The 23453-nt window shown below is 33.3% G+C and overlaps 1 long non-coding RNA gene across 4 annotated transcripts in view; it reads right to left on the bottom strand.

Moving 5' to 3' along the window:
- Positions 1-23453, bottom strand: part of LOC129534183 (uncharacterized) — a 154405-nt gene that overhangs the window by 54478 nt on the left and 76474 nt on the right. For all 4 annotated transcript variants that reach the window (XR_008680653.1, XR_008680652.1, XR_008680654.2 and 1 more), the window contains one exon: positions 1026-1133. This is a non-coding gene — a long non-coding RNA (uncharacterized lncRNA). The remainder of the gene's footprint in view (positions 1-1025; positions 1134-23453) is intronic.

Here is a 23453-nt window from a genome sequence, read left to right as displayed (position 1 = left end):
CAAGTATATGGCATAAAATTAGGCTAAATCAATATTCATTGAAGAAATAAGCAGGAAGTGGCATCTTAGTTACCTTTATATTCTTTGCAATAGTGTGCTGGTAAATGCTTAACAACTGTCATTTATCCCCTCACACAACCCCACTCCACACACAGAAATTTATTTTCAGCATTTGCCAATTTATTTGGTGTAAATATTCCTAGTATGGCAGATTTCAAGATGAATTGTGATGCTACTTATTGCAGACTTGAGAAGAGAGGGGAAAAACTTTCAAGAGCTAGTGCAAGCCAAATCTTGCTAGCATAATTTCTATCATAATAAACCATCAGTGATTATTTAATGACTAAATTAATGAAAGTTTTAGGCATGTGGCTGAACTTTAAGTAAAATTATTTACTACATAAATAAAATGTAAAATATTTTCAAAATTGAATTAAAAGTTCAGAGGTATTAGATAATAAATTATATGTGGACCTTATATAGCAATTAAACATAATTTTACTACATACTAGAGTTATTTTAATAATTTGATATAATTTAAAAATTTTAATAGTTTTAACTAGGTATTTTAATTCAAAATTGATTTAATTTTGTTTTTTCTTGGTGAATGACCCAACTGATCATTGATCTTTTCAAATTTTGAAATAACTCATTGTTTCAAAAATAACACCAAATGATGGTTTGTTAATTACTTCAGGGAAATTCTCTCTTCTGATTTCAGATTTAAAAGAGCTTGGTAAGCAGCAGATCAGGGAAAACTTATTGTAGCATAATATTGGCTTTGATCTTGACTTTGTGAGAAATTGGTGCTTTCTAGTGGACAATAGCCATAGGGAACTTTATCATACATATTATGACCACCTACATCCCTAAGCACAAGTCTTCATGGATAATAAGGTTACTTTGTACCTTATTTCTCTTCCCAAATACTGGATTTGACTTGAAAAGAATGCCATAGTTGGGATTATGTTTGGCTTAGGATGAAAGAAACCCAATTATCCAGCTTAAATAAATTGCTCTCTCACATAACAAAGTCTGGAAGTAAGCCATGCAGGAAAGTTCCATGATGCCAAAAGAGATGGAGATTCTTCCTTCTTCCTACTCACAAGCTGCTACCACACATTGGTCAGAGTCTAAAATGAAGAAAGAAAAGTAGAGGTCATCAGGCCCATGCCAGGATGCTTTGTCCCTTTATTATTATTATTACTTTTTAAAAACATAGTGACTGTTATGACACTCCCACAAATCAATATCTAATGACATCTTATTGCCCCATGGCAACCATCATAGAGGCAAAGGAGCCAAGGAAACTGGACACATTTCTATTCGAAACCAAATTAGGATTATATTAATAAGGGCAGAGGGCAAAAACGATATTGGGCAAGAAACTGCACTGTTTGTCACATGAGTCATACTGATATCTTTGCTGTAGTGTGAATAAAGAAATTGCAATCTCATTGTACTTAATATACCAATGATAAATTTACTCAATTCTCTTACCTACTGTGTCATTGGTTGAGAAAGACTGAATATCTCTGACGTGTGGGCCATACAACATTTTATTAAGTCAGTAATTAATTCGGCTCATACTGTATTCATGGTACTGGAATAGTTGCTATTGAGAATGCTGAAAATTATAACACTACTCCTTGGCCTGGACTGACATCACTAAACAGGACAAATTTCACCCACTTTTTAGAGTACATAGCTAAGAGTCAGAATCCTTAAGCTCTGACATGCTCTTTTCATTAAAGATAACTGCCATGTGTCTATTTTAAAATCTTCTATCATTTTTCCATTGGTAAGATATAGTTAGGAGGGTCAAAATAATACATTTTATGACAAACACTTGGAATTTCCATTTGCAAGCAAAAACTTCCCTGGATCTGAGAGAAAACAGGTAAGCATAAAGAGTGTATTGAGCTCACCTCTGAACTAGGATTGAGAACAAATGGGTCAGAGACAGATCTGTTTATCTTGTTCGTATTAGTCTCTATGAAAATTTAATTACATAAGCACTTGATTTATATTATTATAGATTACTTATTTGGCTTATTTCTGTATGCAGTGTTGAGAGAGGCAGCTACAGATGCAAGAAAAACAGAAATCTTTCCAAATTTCCCGGGGAGAAGGAAAGCAAGAAAGTGAAAGGGTGAAACCGAGAATAGGAGTTCCAAGTCAGAATAATATGTGGATCTAGTCTTGATCTTGCTGCCTGTCACTTTTGTGATCATAAGCAAGTCATTCAAATTCTCAGAGTCTGACATCCTTTTTAAATACATTACAGACTCAAATACCATAAGAACAAAGTTTCATACTTGCTTTACAAATATTCCATAATACCACAAGAGATGTAACTAGGCAAGTCATAGTAAATTGTCAAATGAAAGAAAGAGATTCAATTTTATTCCTAAAAAAGATTTGGAGTACACTGTAAGCTGGTGTGGTTAGAAAAGTCTAAGGTGAACATTTAAATTTACATATAAATTTAGAGAGCTAGAAAAAATCAAATATCAGATTTCAGGCTGTGACAATGGCACAGTCATCATGCTATGTAAATATTATTAATAAAAATGACGATTTTAGAAATGAGGTTTTATTGTATATTTATTGTACATACTTGGGATAAATTTAAAAAACAACTTGAAAATCACATTAAATGGACTTTACTTGAAGGTAATGAGAAAGCCTTAAATATTCTAGAGAAAGTTATTGACATAATGAAATATTATTTATTTTCCTCTGCCTAGGATGGGCTTTATTTCTTCTAGTAACCATCCATCAAACTGGCCACCACATTAGCAGTAATCATTTTATTTAGAAAATTAACTCTAGAAGAACTAAATTAAACAAACAAGCAAATAGACAAACAAGCAAACAAAACCCCCCTGCAATTTTTGACTTTTAAGCACAAAAGGCTTATTTTAGGTATCAAAATGGAAAGGAATGACAAAATATGAGAATAGATTATCAATAATAATGAAATATTTTTATTTCTGAAAACAACATGACTAGAAGTAGGAGAACTGAAAGGAAGCAAGAGTATTAGATGCTGTTCCTGGGCTTTGTGCCATTCCCGCTCCTTGGGTTCAGTGGAGGTAAGAGGAAGAAATGAATCCTCTTTATTGAGCAGAAGGCAAAAGAGAATCGTGATTAATTTCTATAGAATTGCTGGTGTAGATACAGCAAGATGTATAGTAGCACAGTTTAAATGGGTTCAGTGACAACCTTGATTGTGAAAACCTTGACAGTTTTGAGAAGATCTCATCGGTTTTGTTAGAATATTCCTCAATTTGTGCTTGACTGATGTTTTCCTTATGATTATACTGAGGTAATGCATTTATTTTAGAGATGAGATTATAAAAGTAAATGCCAATCTCATGACATCATATCAAGGGCATGTACTATCAACATGACATATCATAGTATTAACTTTGATCACCTGGCTGAGGTAGTGTGTGTCACGTTTCTCCACTATAAAGCCACATATTCTCCCCTTTCCATACTTTTCTGAAGGAAGTCACCAGTGCAAACCACCCTTAAAAGGTTACATGAAATGCTTTGTTTATCAATGGAAAACATAATGTATTTTGAGATTTGTCATAATGTACTTTAAAGTAGTGAGAGAACAAAAGTGATTACTTAAAAAATTAAGAATTGGCCGGGAGCAGTGGCTCACGCCTGTAATCCCAGCACTTTGAGAGGCCGAGGCAGTCGGATAAGGTGATCGAGACCATCCTGGCTAATATGGTGAAACCCTGTCTCTACTAAAAATGGAAAAAATTAGCCGGGCGGGGTGGCGGGCGCCTGTAGTCCCAGCTACTCGGGAGGCTGAGGCAGCAGAATAGCTTGAACCCCAGGAGGTGGAGGTTGCAGTGAGCCGAGATCACGCCACTGCACTCCAGCCTGGGCAACAGAGTAAGACTCCGTATCAAAAAAAAAAAAAAAAAAAAAAAAAAAGAAAAAAAAAAGGAAAGAAAAGAAAGAAAATTGAACCAACTCTAAATGTATTCCTACCACTTTTCAGGGAAAAAGTAATTTATACACCAACAAGGCATATATATATATTTTTTTAAGTTTAAATTTTTATATATATAAACACACACACAAACACATATAGCTTATATATTGCAGAATTTTTAAGTTTGTTTCAGCCTTATTGTCTGGCTTATGTCATGAATTAAAGAAGGCTGGGGAAATAATTGTGAATTGAATATATATTAAAATCTACATTTATTTAAAATGGTGCTACTCTGAATATAGATCCCTGTCTTGGAATTGTCATGATTTTTTTTGTTATTTATAAAAAGATAAATGAAGAGAGCAAGGCATTGTGCATGAAAATAACTTCATCAAGGAAAGAATAGATATACTTTAAGCTAATGCTTGGACTGACACGTCGGCCCAAACAAAACACCTGAAATGTAGGCCAATCTTAAAAAGTTAAAATGAATTATGAAATATCTAGGAAGTCTTTTCAGGCAATAAGGCTATGGAAACCAGATATATGTATTCAACAATTGCATTTTCTGTTGCTCTTCTATAGGGAATTAGGTTCAATGTGGATTGGTGATCAACATCAAAAAGTTTGGATGAAATGGTTATTTGTTTATTCATTGGGTACTTCTGTATTTTGGATTCTTATTATAGAATACAGAGAAGACTGCCAATTTACAGTCAATTTACTGCCAATTGCCTAAATTGAGCTGTTGTTTGGTGTCATGAGGCTAACTTCTGATAATATTTAGTATTATTTAGTATTCCAATATTTAGTATTGGCAATTTTTTTTAAGTGAACTGTTCTATAACTACTTGTTTTAGGGAACCTGTCTTCTAGGAAAACTAATTATTGGATCAGTAGTTCATTTAATACTGCCATCAATTTCTCCTTTCACATGCTATCCCTGCACCTTTCTTAATGCATTTCTGTTCACCAAATCCACAACCCCCATTCACTGCCCCTTACATTTAACTCTCTTTCTGCTAAGTAAATATCTGAATTCAGCTATTCAGCTGCTGTTTCTCTTGGTGGCATTCCAACAGACAGAAAAGATAACATAGGGATTAAAAATGCCACAACAAGCCACACGAGAACAGTAAATGCTTCATTTCAATTTTAGCTCCTTTTTTCCTTTTATTACTACAAAATTTGGACAAAAAAGGTGACACCTTCCAGAAAGGAAGTTTCTTACATCAGTGCCTATTTTAAAAGAACACATGTCCTGGAAACTAAATTAAGCACCATTTACCAATTAATTCTTACTGAGTTCATTGCGAGCTCTATTACTCTCTTATTTAGATCCTGATTTTCTTATGTGAACACAGAAACATACAAATGAAAAATGTTCACGTATGTGTAAACTGAGTTCCCGCTCTCCTTTTTTTCCACATTGCTAAGATTTTGCTTAGCCCTCAGGCAAATTTCTGCTTTTTATATGACCCAATTTAATTTCTTTAGATTTTATGGCCTACCTGACCTATTACAAACAGACCTTGAATTTTATGAGGCAAAGTGAATAATTAAGAGCTCAGCTGCTTTCAATAAATTAGGATCAAATTGAATTTTTATAATCTGCTATTATTTTATATCAGTTTTATTTTAATAATCTTGGCATCTGTATAATGACTCTAGCACTTGTTATACATTTTATGCTATTTTATAACTATCACACAATATTAAAATATTATAACTAAAATATATTTAAATATAAATTCAAACATTTAAAAGATTAATAATTATACTGTGGGAAATAAACATAGAAATGTTTCTTTATAACTTTAAAATATAAAGTTAGAAATTAATAAGTGATGCCCTAAAATCTACAAACACCCAAATAAAGTATATTTTAGTGTTAAATTTATTTATTCAGTTAATAAATTTTGTACCAACCTTTTAAACAATCAACTGTATTATTCATTGAAGCAATATTGAGAGCAATATTTTTGGAGTAAATATTTTTTTCTTTTTAGAACTTACAGTAAAATCTGAAGAAATTCAGGCTATCAACTTAATAACTTTAAAAAAATACATGCAATGTTTTTGCAGTTATTTGAAGCTTTGGGGTAAAGGTGCTATAATTATTGCTTATTGTTCAATACAATTACTTCTTTAATGTTAAGAGAATCACAAAATTTGGGGATGGTTAAAAATAAAGGATCCAAGACACATTTTTAAATTTATAATAAATTCATAATTGTACATATATACGGGGTAGTGAGTGAGATTTCAATACATGTATACAATGTGCAATGATCAAATCATGGTACTTAGCATATTTATCACCTCAAACACTTATCACTTCTTTATGTTGGGAACATACAAAATCCTCTCTTCTAGCTATTTAAAAATACACAATAAATTATTTTTAACTATAATCACCCTACACTGTTACAGAACATTAAAACGTATTTCCCCATCTAACTGTAATTTTGTATCCGTGATCAATCTCTCCCTATCCTCCCCTCACCATCTTCCCCAGACTCTAATATCCACAATTCTACTCTGTACTTTTGTGAGCTCAACATTTGTAGCTCCCATATTTGAATAAGAACAGGTGGTGTTTATCTTTCTGTGCCTTACTTATTCACCATAATGTCCTCCAGGTTCATCCACACTGCCTAAAATGACAGAATTTTGTTATTTTCTATGGCTAAATAGTATTCCATTGTGTATATATACATTTTCTTTACCCACTTATCTTTTGATGAAAACTTAGGTTGATTTTATGGCTTGGTTGTTGTGAATATTTCTGTTATAAACATGTGGTTACAGAGATATCTTTGCCAAACTAATTTCCTTTCCTTTAGATAAATACCCATTGGGGCAATGCTGGATCATTTGGTAGTTCTATTTTTAGTATTTTGAACTAGCCCCATACTGTTTTCCCTAATGGCTGTACTGATTTATATTTCTACCAATAGTGTATAAAAGTTCCCTTTTCTCCAGCATTTGTATTTTTTTCTCTTTTTGGTAATAACCATTCTAACTGGAAGGAAATAATATCTCATTGTGGTTTTGATTTTAATTTCCTTGATGATTAGTGATGTTGAGCGATTTTTCTTATGGTTTTTGAACATTCGTATATTGTCTTTTGAGAAATGTCTGTTCAGATTATTTGCCCATTTTAATCAGATTGTGTGTGTGTGTGTGTGTGTGTGTGTGTGTTGCCACTGAGTTGTTTGAGTTCCTTTCCTTATATATTCTGGATATTAATGATTTGCTAGATGAATAGTTTGCAGATATTTTATCCCATTCTACAGGTCATCTCTTCACTGTGTTGGTTGTTTTCTTTGATGTACAGAAACGTTTTAGTTTGATATAATTTCACTTCTCTGTTTTCTATTTTATTGCATGTGGTTTTGAAGTCCTACCCATAAAATATTTGTTCCAAACAAGGCCTTGAATCATTTCCCCTATGCTTTCTTCTAGTAGTTTTATAGTTTTAGGTGTTACATTTTAGTCTTTAATCCATTTTGAGTTGATTTTTGTATCTGGTGAGTGGATTGAGCCTAGTTTGATTCTTCTGAATATGGATATCTAGTTTCCCCAGAATCATTTATTGAAGAGGGTATCCTTTCCTCAGTACATGTTCTTCGTGCTTTTGTAGAAAAATCTATTGGCTATAGATATGAAAATTTATTTCTGGATTCTCTATTCTCTTCCATTGCTTTTTTTTTTTTTTTTTTTTTTGGCAGAATCTCACTCTGTCGCCCAGGCTGGAGTGCAGTGGCATGATCTCTGCTCACTGCAACCCCCGCCTCCCAGGATGTGTCTGTTTTTATAATAGTACCAAGCTGGTTTGTTTATAGTAGGTTTGTAGTATACATTTGAAGACAGGTTGTGTGACACGTTCAGTTTTGTTGATTTTGCTCAAGACTGCTTTGGCTATTTGGAGTTTATTTTGGTTCCATATGAACTGGGATTGTTGTTTCTATTTCTGTGAAGAATTTCATTGGTATTTTGATAGAGATTGCATTGAATGTATAGGTCTCTTTGGGTAATATATTCACTTTAGCAATATTAATTACTCTAATTAATGGATATAAAATACCTTTCCAATATTTTGAGTCATCTTCAATTTTTCAATCTATGTTTTGCAGTTATTATTGTAGAGATCTTTAACACTATTGGTTAAATTTATTCCTAGGCATTTTATTTTTGATAACTATTATCAATAGGATTGCATTATTGATTTTTTTCTGCTAGCTTATTATTGGTATATAGAAACACTATTGATTATTGCATGTTGATTTTGTATGTGGTAACTTTACTGAGTTTATTTATCAGTTCTAATAGTATATTTGGTGGAGTCTTTGGGTTTTTCTATATATATGATGATGTCATCTGCAAAGAAGGACAACTTGACTTCTCCTTCTCCAATTTGGGAATCCTTTATTTCTTTCCCTTGCCTAGTTGGTCTGGCTAAGATAAAAGAATGGCAAAAGGGGGCACCTTGTCTTGTTCCAGTTCTCAGATAAATAGCTTTCGGCTTATCCCCATTTAGTATAATATGGAATTAGCAGTGGGTTTGTCATATATAGTGCATTGAGGTAAACTCCTTCTAAACCTAATTTCTTGAGAGTTTTTATCATGTAGAGGTGTTGAAATTTATCCAGACTTTTTTCTGTAACCATTAAGGTAATCCTATGGTTTTGGTTTTTCATTCTGTTGATGTAATATATAACATTTGTTAATTTGCATATGATGAACCATTCTTGCATCTCTGGGATGAATCCCAATTGATTATGTTGTATAATATTTCTGTTGTGCTGTGGGAATCTATTTGCCAGTGTTTTGTTGAGAATTTTTGCATCTATATTTATCAAGGATATTGGCTTGTAGTTTTTCTTTTTGTTGTGTCCTTGTCAGGAATTCCCATAATCCCAGCCTTATAGAAAAATGTAGGAAGAATTCCCGCCTCTCTACTTTTTTAAAATACTTTTAGAAAAAAATGGTGTTAGTTATTTTTTAAAAGTTTGGTAGAATTGAGTGATGAAGCCATCCAGTCTTGGGCTTTACTTTATTGGGAAACATTTTATGACTGACTCTATCATTTTACTCATTATTGGTCTGTTCATATTTTTTATGTATTGATGATTTAATCTTGGTAGGTTATATGTATCCAATCATTTATTCATTTCCTCTAGTTTTCCAATTTATTGGCATATACTTTTTCATAATAGTCTCTAATGATCCTATGTATTTTGATTGGTGTCAGTTGAAATATCCCCTTTTTTGTTTCTAATTTTATTTATTCAGGTATTCTATTTTTTTTCTTAGCTGGGCTATATAATGCCTTGTTGATTTTGCTTATATTTTCAAAAAAATACCTTTTAATTTTGTTGCTTTCTGTATTTTTTAGCATCTATTTTGTATAGTTTTACTCTGATTTTTACTATTTATTCCACTATTCTGAATTTGTTTTATTCTTGCTTTATAATTTCCTTGAGATATTTATATCACTGGGTTATTTATTTGAAATCCTTTTACTTTACTGATGTAGGTTTTATTGCTATCAACTCTTTTCTTAATACTGCTTTTTATTTATCCTATAAGGTATAATAACTTATTTTTCTATTTTTATGTGTTTCAAATTTTTAATCTGTTTTTCAATTTCTTTGTGGACCAATTGGTCATTTAGTAGCATCTTGTTAAATTCCTATGTATTTGAACAGTTTTTAAAATTCCTCTCATTATCAATTTCTAGTTTTATCCCATTGTAGTCTGATAAGATACTTGATTTGATTTTAATTTTGAAATTTTTTTAGACTAGCTTTGTGTTCTAGCATATTGTCTATCCTGAAGGATGTTCCATGTGCTGATGAGAAGAATGTTTATTCTGCAGTTGTTCAATGAAGGGTTCTATAAATATCTATTGAGTCAATTTTGTCTATAGTGCAGTATAAGTTTGATATTTCTTTGTTGATTTTCTGTCTAGACGACCTGTCCAATGCTGGAGAGTAAAGTGTTGATGTCACAACTATTATTATACTTGAGTTTCTCTCTCCTTTTAGCTCTAATAATATTCGTTTTAAATATCTGAGAGGTTTGATGTTGTGTAAATATGTTAATACATTTAGAACTGTGATATCCTCTTGCCAAATTGATCCCTTTATCATTGTAATAACCTTCTTTGTGTCTTTGTATGAGATCTTACGTAAAGTCTATTTTATCTTCTGTAAGTATAGGTAGTCTTATTTGCTTTTGGTTTCATGAAATATATGTTTTCTACACCTTCACTTTCAGTCTCTGTGTCTTTACAGATGAAGGGATATTTTTAGGCAGCATACAGTTGTGTCATTTTATTTTTTAAATCATTCATCTGTTCTATATTTTTTATTGGAAAATTTAAACCATTTAAATTCAATGTTGTTAGTGATAGGTGAAGACTTACTTCTGTCATTTTGTAGTTGTTTTTTGATTGTTTCATATATCATTTCCTCCTCTACTATTGTTTATTTTTTGTGATTTCGTAGTTTTCTGTAGTACTAATGTTTGAATCCTTTTGATTTCTCATTTGTCTATCTACTCTACCAATGAGTTTTATACTTTTGTGTATTTTTATGATGGTAGAGATTGTAGATTTTCCCCTAAGCATTTCTTGTAGGTGTGGTCTAGTAGCAATGAATGTCCTCAGTTTTTGCCTGTCTGGCAAGGACTATTTATCCTTCATTTCTGAAGGATTGCTTGGCTTGGTATAATATTCTTGGCTGGCACGTTACTTTTTGTTTCAGCAGTTTGACTATATCATCCCATTCTTTTCTGGGCTATAAGGGGTGTGCTGAGAAATCTGCTGTTAGTCTGATGGAATTTTTCTTATTTGTGACTTGATGCTTTCCTCTTACTGTTGTTTGGATTCCCTGTCTTTGATATTTGGCAGTTTGACTACAATGTGCATCAAAGATAACTCTTTGGGTTGAATCTATTTGGGAATTTTTGAACTTCGTGCATCTGAATTTCAATATCTCTCCCCAGACATGGACAGTTTTTAGTTATTATTTTATTAAACAGGTTTTCTATGTTTTTTCCCATCCTTTCTCCTTTGGTATTCCCACAATGTGAATATTTGTTTGCTTAATCATTTTCCACATGTCCATAGGCTTTTTGCTATTCTTATGTATTCATTATTTTTGTCTGACTGTATTACTGAAAGACTTGTCTTCAAGCTCAGAAATTATTTATTCTTCATGATCTGGTATACTGTTGAAGCTCCCAGTTGTATTATTTTTTTATTCCAGTCTTTGAATTCTTCAGGTCCAAGATTTCTGTTTGATTCTTTTTTATATCTGTTTCTTTGTTACATTTCTCATTCAGATCATGAATTGTTTTCTTTATTTTGAATTGTCTGTTTGTGTTCTGTTACATCTTGCTGAGTTTTCTTAAGATCATTATTTTGAATTCCTTTTCAGGCATTTCACATATTCCCTTCTGTTTGGAGACCTACTATTGAAATATTTTGTGTTCCTTTAGAAGTGTCATGTTCTTTGCTTTTGCATGTTTCTTCTATCCCCCTGCATTCATATCTGCACATCTTGTGGAACTGTTTTTCTTTCAATTTTATGAAGTAGCTTTCAAACTGAAGAAAGTTTGCAGAACTTTCTTCTGTAGATTTGTCCTATACTGTCATTTGGGTATGGTGCTTCGGCTTCAGTTCTGGGTAGAAGAAGTAGGGTAGTTTCTATGTGATTTCATTGGCTGTAAGCCACATCAGCGGTGTCTGCAAGTGCCTTAGTGCCCTAAGTTAGGATTATTGTGGAGGCTGCGATGTGGCTTCTCTTAAGGCTGGGATGCCTGGCAGACCAGTCCTTGGGCCCCAAGAGAGAATGAAAGCATGCAGCTGGTGACTCTACTGCTGTAGGCAATAGGGTTGCAGTTAATGGAGGTACCTGGGTAGGCCATCACTTGGGCCCCTAGGGTGTATGTGCATAAGCTCCTTCTGTAATAAGGAGAGTTTCCTTGCTGTGAAGGATCTTCTGCTTCCCATGGTGTGGGCTCAGATTCCAGGGACACAGCTGCTCCACTGGGTCCAGCTGCTGTCACAACACTACAGGCCTCTGGGTGGATGTGGTAGGATGATGGTAGAGCCCCAGGGATGTGGAGATGCAGGGCAGAATGCACTTTTGTGGTGACTTCATTCTCAAAATGGCATTGTGTAACAGCAGTCACAGTGTGGGGACCCACTATGAATTTCATATCAGGAATAATGCAGTTGAGTGTACTTAAGCAGGTTCCTGTACTGGACTCAAGGGTTGTGAGTGCTGTAGGGCTCTCCTGTAACTAGGATTTTAAGGTCCATGGTGGAAATATGAACTGCTAGGTATCTTCCATTTACTTTTTTCTTGCAATGAAGAGTCTCTCTTGGTTCTGAGCTGATTCTGGCCAGGTAATTTACTTCCCTCTCTCTCGTCATCCCAAGTTTTAATGCCTCAAAAAGTCTTCTTTACTTTCTTGCTGAATTTCAGCATTCTCTCTTAGATACTATATTCAATGTGTTGTTATTTGTTGTTTTCTTCCTTTTTTTGTGGAGAAGGCAAGTGCTGGCCACCTCAAATCAGCCATTTTGAACAGATAAATTTCTGTTAAGATTGAATAAATTTTGAAGCCAGACAGATTTTCTAATCATCTTATATGGTAGGTTAGAAAAACGGAAACCAGGTCAGGGAGCGGTGACTCACACCTGTAATCCCAGCACTTTGGGAGGCCAAGGTGGATGGATCATCTGAGGTCAGGAGTTTGAGACCAGCCTGGCCAACATGGTGAAACCCAATATCTACTAAAAATACAAAAAATTAGCCAGGCATGGTGGTGGGCACCTGTAATCCCAGCTACTCAGAAAGTGGAGGCAGGAGAATCACTTGAACCTGGGAGGCAGAAGTTGCAGTGAGCCAAGGTCTCACCATTGCACTCTAGCCTGGGCAACAAGAACGAGACTCCATCTAAAAAAATAAACAAATAAACAAATAAAAAGTAAAAAAGAAAATGTAAGTCAAAAAGAGTACATTATTATTATTTTTAATGCAGAGATGTATAATGAAAGATTAAACATCAAACATACTTTCTAAAGCCCACATAGACATATATACACAAAACAGACATACAAACAATACTCAGAGACAAATGTGTTAAAAGACAATATAACTTTGGGTGCAAGTTCTTCCAAGGGACTAAGAGAATAAGAACCAATCTGAATTGCAACTAGAATTTTACAAAGAATTTACCATAAGATTATCCTTTGAGAATTAAACAGGAACATCAAGACATAATCAACCTGGACAGGGATGGACTATCTGTCTTAGAAAGACAAAGATCCTCTTAGAAGAGAAAGCTTTTAATGAATCCTGATTGCATAAATTTACACATCCAATAAAATATCAATATCACTAGAAGGAAGGTAGCTTAAGCATGAGAAATAAAATAAGCAGTGTTCCAGTACCAAATATAATGACTGCCCATCCAAGGACAGTCCAACGAAATGGTTGCTATGGGCCAAAGACTTTCTCTGCCCACTTGTAACAATATAGCTTAACCTAATTTTATCAATTATTCAAATATTATATATAATTCTCTGCTTTTGACGCCATATTCACTAAAGTATCTTCTGACTAATCTATGTTTTCCCTTTGAAGCTCCTGTAGAACAAAATATGCCACCCAAGGACTTAAGTCCTCTATATATTAACCTTGCCTATTATATTTCTAATCATAAATCAACAGCAAATTGGTTGAATTTGACAATCTGCGTAATTTATCCAAAGGGAAAAGTGTTGGTCAGAAGACTCAAATATCTAATACCCCAACAATTAAAATGTATGCTATAAAATGACATAGATGTAATTGTTTAACAACAGAATTGTGGGCTTAATTAATATGAATTAATTGTATGCTGACCAATCCAGATTTGGAGTTTAAAGAAACAGGGCAGATTTTGGATCACCTCAGAAATTCATCACCTGACGAATCTGAGGTGAGATTAAGATAGCTCCAGTTTCCCCAGTAACACCAAATTAATGGTAGGGAATATCCGTACTACTTGAAATATCTGCAACTTACTTTACCTTAAATTATAAGATAAAGCAGTTATGGTTCTTATTTTATATAGGAGAAAACTGAGGCTTAGTGAAGTTACATGAGTTTTTTTTTCAAATTGACACAATTAATAAAAGGATCTAGAATTCAAACCACATTTTTCTAGATAAAGATTGCAAACTCAAATAACTACAAAGGTAATAAGCAGGTAAAGAAGGCATACTAAGGGCTCCTTAAACTTGTTATAGCAGTATAGTTTACCAGTTTCTTATGAAAAGCCAAATATCCTGATTCTATGTAAATTCTCCTTATTTTGAAGTGTTATTCAATTCAAAAATAAATTTTGGAAATGAGAGGTCAAATAAAATTCTTATATTTGAGCCAATTTGGGCCATGGTACATCAATTTGCGGCCTCTGGGCCAAAGTGAGTGCTTCCACCATCCATAGTCAAATAAGATTTTTCAAATTCATAGGAAAATAATTATTATTCTGAAATAATACTTTCTGATAAGAACTTAAGAGTGTTAATATTTGATCGTACTTAGTGCTGGTATATAAGATTTAGAAGCCAGAAAAATAAGTGTTATTGCTGTTATTATACAAAATATGTAAAAGTATATCCTACCTCTTTTAAACAAGGATTCAGATGTACCTGAAGACAAAGCTATAATTTTCCTAATGAAATAGTTATCTCTACAAGTGTTTGAAGATTTTTTCTCTAAATTCTTTAGAATAAGGCAGGACTGGAACTTAGACTTGAGACCTTTTTAGCACATTGCTAACAAGACAGAATCATACATTAAAACATGTATAATTTGTGGTATAGATGATTGTATATAAGTAGACTGCTTTGAAAATATAAATCATTCTCATTCAAGAGTGTGTGCTCACCAATCTCAGTTCACCTTTGGTTTGCCTTTCCTAATTCTAAAGTCAAAGAACCTCTGGACTTGGAGAATCCAATTAAAAACTGTAGTTATACCAAAGGAATCTCTTGCTATGTATAATGATGTCTTAGCTACACTAAGTTTTGTCTAGATGTTTATTCATGCATATTCTTGCTCTCTCTGACATGTGAAGTAGGGAAATTTGTTTCCTTTAATAATGTTGCATTTTACTCCACAATATATATTTAAAGAGACCCATCTCTTTATATTAAAAAAAGAATATGCCCCTTATAAAATAGTTTCTTTGGAAACTAGAGTATGGTTTTATATACTGAAACATTTTATATCATCTACATAATATAACTTAAAATTTGTCAATGGTTGTTCCAGGTTTTGTTCAAAGGGAGAATATTTCCCAAATGATTACTTTGAAATAAAATGCTAAAGTTATGAGAAGAATATGTCAGTCTGTGAGGGTCATGTTCAAAAATATCCTGAAATTAATAAATACCAAATGTTTTCATGATGTTGAAGGTTAGACAAACTAGACATGGATTCTATTCTTTTATTCTGAAAGCAGATTTTTGCTCATGACATGAAAATAATTGTTTAGTTTCAGTAAAATACAGGCAGACAATTGTATCCTGCAGCAGTTTCTCCTGCTGCATTTAGAGCTGAAGAATGACTAGGAAACCCTTAAGATAGGTCAGGGCAACTGAATAATTTCAGTTGACAAAAGCAATTGTCTGTTGAGTATAGGCTGGGCAATTTTTCTTCAAGTTTCACACTTCTTAAGGACCACATCTAAGAGGTAGTGTGAGTCCTATTGTGAACATATTAGATATCCCTCTTCGGATTAACTCTACAGAGGCTTCAAGTAATATAAAAACTAACCCAACAGTACCCTAGATATTACACTTCAAAACACAAATCTTGAGATGCAGTGCCTTTTGTTTGATTATTTCAAAAACAGGACTTCTTATGTTCAAAGAGAGGAACTAAAATCACAGAGAATATTACTACAGAAATGTATAAAGTTGATGTCACAAACACAAATTAGGCAAATTTTGCATATAGGAAACCTTTCCATTAATAATTTTCCTAATTAAAATCCCAGTGATGCTAGTATTTTCTGGTCCAAGGATAATAATAAATTAAACTATTGCTATATCTTTCTTTTTAAAATGTAGATGATGCCATGTTATGAAGTTAATAGTTATTTATTTAGTACCTACTGTGTGCCATTTACCTACAACTGTGCTAAGAAGTTCCATTTTTACAGTGAACTGTATTTGATATACTCTACTGATAGAGTGATATTTCTGGGAACTATCAACAGGGGTCTCATCACTAGGCTTCACCTAAATCACTCTTGATTGATGGCTATCTCCACAGTCCTTAAAGATATAAAGTAGAAGTGCTACAAACCCATTAACAAATTATATCAGCAGGAAGTTGTCCCTAATAACCAATGTTATCATGGAGCTAAACTCTTTTGTGTCAAATTTTATCTACGTTAAAATTGTAAATAGCTAGACTATTACTATTTTATCTTAATTAAAATCATCTAAACTTAAATATATTTTAGTTTTTTTGTCTTACTTCAAAAGAAGATACCTCTCATTATTATTATTATTATTATTTTGAGATGGAGTCTCGCTCTGTTTCCCAGGCTGGAGCCTCTCTTTTTATCTCTAACATTAATCCATCATGTTCCAAGTACCACTTTCACATTTTGGACTTCCCTATCTTTTCCCCTCTTTATCCTATATTTTTGGCCCTTTCTTCTCAGCATGTAAATATGTACAGGTTATTCCCATATTTAAGAAACCATTTTAATCTGAATCACCCTCTATTTGTTAAATTATCTTCTTTTCATCCTAGCCAGGTTATTCTGCCTTCTCTTCTATTCTCATCTTAGCCCTTGGTGATCTGCCAACTTTTCTTACCCTAGACAGAAATTGTTCTTGCTAAGATCCCTAAAAGCCTAACTGCAAAATCTAATTGTCACTTATTATTCTTAAATTATTTGAATTTGCAAGATACATAACACAATTGACTACTTCCAGCACTGTTTAAAATCCCTGCCATTTAATGCACTTTAATATATTCTCCTTTACATTTTACCATCTCTTAGATTTTATAAACACAGTCTTTCTTGGTTTAATTGTTCCACTTACTCCTTGCATTATCATTGGTGATTCCTCTTTTCTCCTTAGATATTGGCAGTATTCAGAGTCCTGAACAGTTGTCTCTTCCCTTTATGTATATGTTTTATGAACTATCTCATGCACATTCACAGATTATACTACTACTTTGTTATTTAAAAAAAAAACTCCAAATCTCTATCCCAACACAGAACATTCTCGATTGTTCAAGGTCCAACTGCCTTCTGAATTCAACTTAAACCAGCTGAATGTGTGAACTTTATTCTTGGTTATAATTGATAGGATGGCCATTCTACTTGTTTATCTGCAAAGATATGAGCCACATTGTTTTCTCTCTTTCCCTCTACATTACACATCTAATTAGATACTAGTTCCTGCTCCATGATTTATATGTCATCTCCATTTCATATTCCTGAATCTCCATTTTCAATAGCATTAGTTATTCAGAATCATATCATCCCCAAAGGTGGATGCTCTCATCTTCTTCTAGCTTCACCTTCCTTTGTCTTGTTCTTTTCCTCATTATCAAAGTGGTTTTCAGAGTAATTGTTCTCTAACACAAACACTATACCATATTACTTCTATTTATAAATTATTTGTTCCCCAATGATTATCCCCAGGAAATTTTAGCTTTCATACTTTGGCATCTTAAATCTCATTTTTGCTGGATTTTTCAATACTATTACCACCAATTCACTACTGAGTCCTCGATCCACACTCACACTTATGCACACATCCTATGCCTCAGCAATATCAAATTTCTTTAAAGTCCCCTGTATCAAATGTCTTTGGTGCCTGTGTCACATCTCTGTCCACCTCTGATTTCATCTGCTGCTGTGATAGATAGCAGTCCCATCCAAGTTCTGTTCTCATTGCACTACCACAAATGCATCAAAAGTCATGCAGCATTCTGTCCCATGTCCCTCTCCCCATGCCTCAAGAGCTCCACTGACCCTCGCATGATCACAGCCAGAATGTGGGGATGTTATTCCCCAAGAGCTATCCTCAGCCAATAGTGGACAGAAATGATAAATGAATGTTCCACCCTTCTGACTTTTAGCTTTCAGGGACCACATCTAAAAGGTAGTGTGAGCCCTATTGTGACCAAATTAGATATCCATCTTCAGATTGGATAACTAATAATTAAATATTGGAGCTTTTGTTTCATTGAGGTACTGGCAGAAATGAATCTCTGTTGCCCAGAGCAGGAAACTCAGATGAAATCTTACATTCATTTTTAATCCTTTTTTGTTCCCACTTAGGCCTTCTCCATTAGTCCTGTTTTCTAGGTTCACTCCCACCCTGCCAAGTAAACCACGTGTATTCAAGACGTTATCTCAGGTTTTACTTTTGAGGAAACCAAACTAAGCCTCTGCCAAACATATCAGCATTTGCACATACAATTATCCTGATCTAAAATGCCTTTTTCACAAATAATTCACAAGAAAAATTCCCATGTCCACCCATACTACAGTTTGTGAGCATTTAGTGACCCCTTTGGCAAATATTATTTTCAAACGTTTTAAAAGATCACCATTTTTTATTGTCATTGATAGCAATGGTTAGCTTATTAACATCTCTCCCATAATAGACCATGAGCTCCTTGAGAGTGCAAATCAATCTTAGTTACCTGTGTCCCAATGAGTAGTATAGTAACTAACACATAGTGACACTAAATTACTCTTATTAAATGAATGACATTTGTAATTTAATACAATGGTGTTTGATTGAAGGAGACAAGGCATTTTTTTCTGATAGGAATCACTAATGTAATCAATAATTCTTTAAACTGAATTTTCAGAAAAAAGATAAAGCTTAGCTAAAAATAAAAATATATAAACATATTTAAAATATATAGTTATATATATATTTTATACATAAAATATATAAAGTTAGCCTACTTTCTAGTCTATCACGTATGATATAAAAGGGGCAGCATTTATTAAGACCCTCAAAAGTTAGAGGGTGGAGGCAGTAGTGCCATATGGAGCCAGAAAGGGCAGAAGAAAATAGCCAAGATGAAGGGTCTAAAGACCAAAGGTTCCAGGTGGATCTAATTACCCTTTACTTAGAACTGAGAAATATGTCTAGTAGCTGTGGAATCCTGAATTGTCAGCGAGTACTCCAAATGAAATGAGAAACTATAAACATAAGAGGAAAAAAATGTGCAAAGCAAAAAATCAATTATACATTCACAGGAATGGAGACAAAGTTTATTGGGATTATTGAACCAGGGAAGACAGCCAGATTGTCAGGAATCAACATACATAGGAAGAACAAAATTAAGACATGCCAAAATTTGAATAAAGTTGTTTTAAAAGATGACAGTTATCAGAGTCACATGAAAAAAAGAGACAGAAGTTGAGTTATTTTTTATTTTGGTTTTTTTTTTTTGAAGGCTGAAGGCTACTTTGAAGAAGTAGTCCAGCTCTACCAGCAATATCTCTCTAGTTTTTCAAAGAGCTATTCCCAGCTGGGCTGTGAGGAACATACGAAGTCAGATTTCTCTAAATTAATTTCAAAATAATGGGTACTTATGGAGATTTGATTTAAACACAATCAAGTGATTATATTTTATATTATAGGTTATGATATTTCAAGGATATACCTGCTTCCAAATGAACAGTGGTGGTATTGAGAAAGAGTACAGTTAAAAAAAGTTCTAGAATTACATAGAAATATGCAGGTAAGAGCATAAGTGCAGTGGATATTAAAGATTAAAGCAGGGTCAACTAGAATTGATTTAACGGTGGGAGTATATTACATATTGTTCACCCAATGAAGGTTAATATTGATGTACTCAATATTGTATTTAATAACTTTCCCTGTTGTAATGTGACAGTCTCAGTTGGCTAGAAAAAGCACACATAAGACAAATTTTAACAGACATAAAAGTAAAACACCATACTCATGTCTTTAAAAGTTAATTGCAAATCCTTACCAAAATATTAGTAAATTAAGTCCAGCTATATACAAAAGCGTTAAACACCATGATCAAACGAGAATTACACAAAAAGTACAAGGTTAATTTAACATCTGCGTGTAAACTAACATAAAATACCATATTACTAGTTTCTTATTGCTATGTAAGGTCACATTTTCATAGGAGCCAGGGATTAGGACATGGACATCTTTGACGGTTATTATTCAACCTACCAAAATCCCTCCTCTGGTGCGAAAGGGAGTCATTCCACACACAAAATATATTCAGCACATTCCAAAGTTTCCATTATATCATCAATTCAAGCCCAAAATCTCACCTAAGACTCACCAACTTAAAAGCCCTATATTTCATCATCTAAATTAGCTATGGAGAAGGCTAAGGACATAATTCATCCTAAGGAAAAATTTCCCTTCATCTATGCATCTATAAAACTATAAAACAAATTATCTGCTCCCAAAATGCAATGGTGGTGCAGATATAGGGAAATGATAATATTAATAGAAATTCCCACTGAGGAAGGGAGAAAATGAAAGGACAAAGGAAGTCACCTATCTTAAGAAAATTCTAAATCCATCTAGGTAATCTCCATTAAGTTTCAAGCGCTATGAACAATCTTCTGTGGCTTGCTGTAAGCAGCATGAAGAAATCAGGACACGCCGTCAACACTTTGCTTTGAAATCTCCTCACATAAACATCCAAGTTCATTGCTTAATAAATTCTACCTTTCACATAATTTGTAAGATGCAATTCAGTTAAGCTTCCTGCCAATATACAATAAGGATTCTCTTTCTTCTAGTCTCCAATAACATGTTCCTCATTTTGCTTTGAGTTCTAACCAAAAGCACCTTTAACATTTATATGTCTACCAAGTTTATTTATCACTATTTAGGTGTTCTCTATGACAGTAGTCTTTTTTTTTTACTTCCTCACTTCATTCTGTATTCTGACTAGCTGTTTCTTTAATGCTGTTTGTTCTAGGCAATCTATAATTTTTCTACCATGTTTCTCATAATTCTTTTAGTCCTTGCCCATTGCCAAATTCCTAAGCCACTTCAACATTGTTAGGCATTTGTGAGAGCAGCACCCCATTTATGGGTACTATTTATGTTTTAGTTTCCTATTTCTATTTAAGATAGCATAATCACAGGTCTTTATCACATCATATTAATAAAAGAGAAAAAACACATGGTTTCTCAATAGACTAAAATGAAATGGGTGAACTCCAATACCCATTCATAGTAAATATTCATAACAAACTAGAAATAAAAAAGAATATCCTAAACCTGATAAAACACATCTGTTAAAATTCTACAGTTAACATTATCCTTAATGGAGAAGGCTTGAAACGTTTTTTCTTAAACTGGAATTAGGTAAGAATACCTGCCCTAACCACTTCTATTCAACAACATGTTAGAGGTTCTAGCCAGTGCTAAAGCTATTAAAAATAACTTAACATCCTATGAAGATTAAAAGGAAAGAGTAAACCTGTATTTATAGATGACGTGAGTCTGTATCTAGAAAATTGCAAGGAATACACACATGCACATACACACACACTGTTAGAGCTAAAAAATGAGTTTAGTAAGGTTGCAGAATACAAGAGGAATATAGAAAATTAAGTTGTATTTCAATATTCTAAGTATGTATAATCTAAATTGAAATTATGAAAGTAATTTTGTTAACAATAGCATAAAAATAAATTACTTAGGAATACATTTAACTAAGAAATACACAATTTGTATAAAGATACAAAGCATTGCTGAGACAAATAATAGGAGCTCTAAATAAATGGATAGACATTAATAATGGTAATTCTCTTCTGTCTACTGCACAGAAAGTTTTCTCATCCCAGATTAGCCTCAACACTTTCTCCAATGTGGAATGCTACTGCTTCCCTGTGACACTAACATAGACACTATCTTCCCGTTGCTTGATCCAACAACTCATGCTGCTCTGCCATTCAGTTTCAATGAGTAAACTTACCTTGATCAGCACAATGTAACTGACTGTAGACAGAATCATTTATATTCAGGAAGGATGTCAGAGAGGGAGAGATGGAGGAAGAGAAAGGAGAGAGAAGTGTTTCTTTTCTTTTAAAATTAGATATATATTTTTCTTCAAAGTCATCACCCAATGTCCCTATACGCAGGCTACAAGAGCACAATACTCCCATTTTCCATCTTGGTCATATCAAGATGGAATGTTGTGTTTACTACCAAACATCACAGTTAAAGAGTATGAAGACAAAAGAGTGGTTAAAAGTATTGAACTTCTTTAGCCTGTAATTGTATGAAGACATTATCTTCAAACATTTGAAAGAATGTCATGTTGAAAGTGTGATAGTATTTTTTATACGTTGCAGAAAGAAAAAAGTAGTCTCAATGGAGAGGCCTTGACTGAAAAATGGTAATACCTAAGATTTTGTGTCCTGGAGTTCTTAGACAGAGACCAGATAGTCAACTTTCAGTTTGTTCAAAGACTCTTTGTTCTAGGATGGCAGGCTGTTGCAAGTTTCCTCTGACATTAATTCCATAGCCCATATGTTAAGACTATAACAATTAAAACATTCTCAACTAACCTTGAAATATTTGAAATGTCTAGAGGGAGTAATTTACTTAAAAGTTGTCAAATGCTGGTTCTATAAATGTTGGATGCTCGACTGATATTGATACATGGCTCCTGAAACAATTTTCTTCACAGTCAGTAAAGTCATGAGTTTGCTTCCACACAGCAATATTAAGCTGTACGTCAATTTAGATGACATACATGTATGCCAGAGCCATGTCAGAATGGATAGTTCCCTTTAGTTGGTGATACAGACAGTTTCAAATCAATTCCTTGATGATAGCAATGGGGAGCAAAAAGATAACCAACTGTTGCCACAGGTCTTACATTTTCTTGGCAAATGAAAACACACACCCAGTCAGAAAAATCCTAAATGCTATAAAAATACCTTTACAATGTTGCAGCTTAAAAATGTATTTAAAATATATGAAAATTTTAAGCACCTGCATTTTCATTCATTAACTTTCAGGATAAATCAATAATAAAAGCAAGTAACATGATGCAGAGTAAATGAACTCAATTTAGTAAGCCAGTCATAATTGAGAAGCCTACATGTGCCTTATTCATGAATATGTCCAGTCTTTATATTAAAAATATATCTTATTCTTGGAGCTAAGCCTTACTTTTACTTTATAACATAGTTTGAATAAATATAAAATAGCAGCCAAGTACACTTATATAAATCAGACAGACCTTAAAGGTTTTCACCATATGCACTGAGAAAGAAACAGGTTTACCAATTTATTCTGGCAAAGGTTAGAGCTTGAACTCTTTGAGAGGAAGCAAGCGATATTAAAGGCTGTTTGACAACCCACACTAATATTTGAGTCATTAAATGATGGGTTTTTTAAGGTTCATAATTT

This window comes from Gorilla gorilla, chromosome 5, assembly GCF_029281585.2.
Source record: "Gorilla gorilla gorilla isolate KB3781 chromosome 5, NHGRI_mGorGor1-v2.1_pri, whole genome shotgun sequence".
NCBI classification, from domain to species: Eukaryota; Metazoa; Chordata; class Mammalia; order Primates; family Hominidae; genus Gorilla; species Gorilla gorilla.
This window is presented reverse-complemented; position numbering and strand designations above follow the sequence as displayed.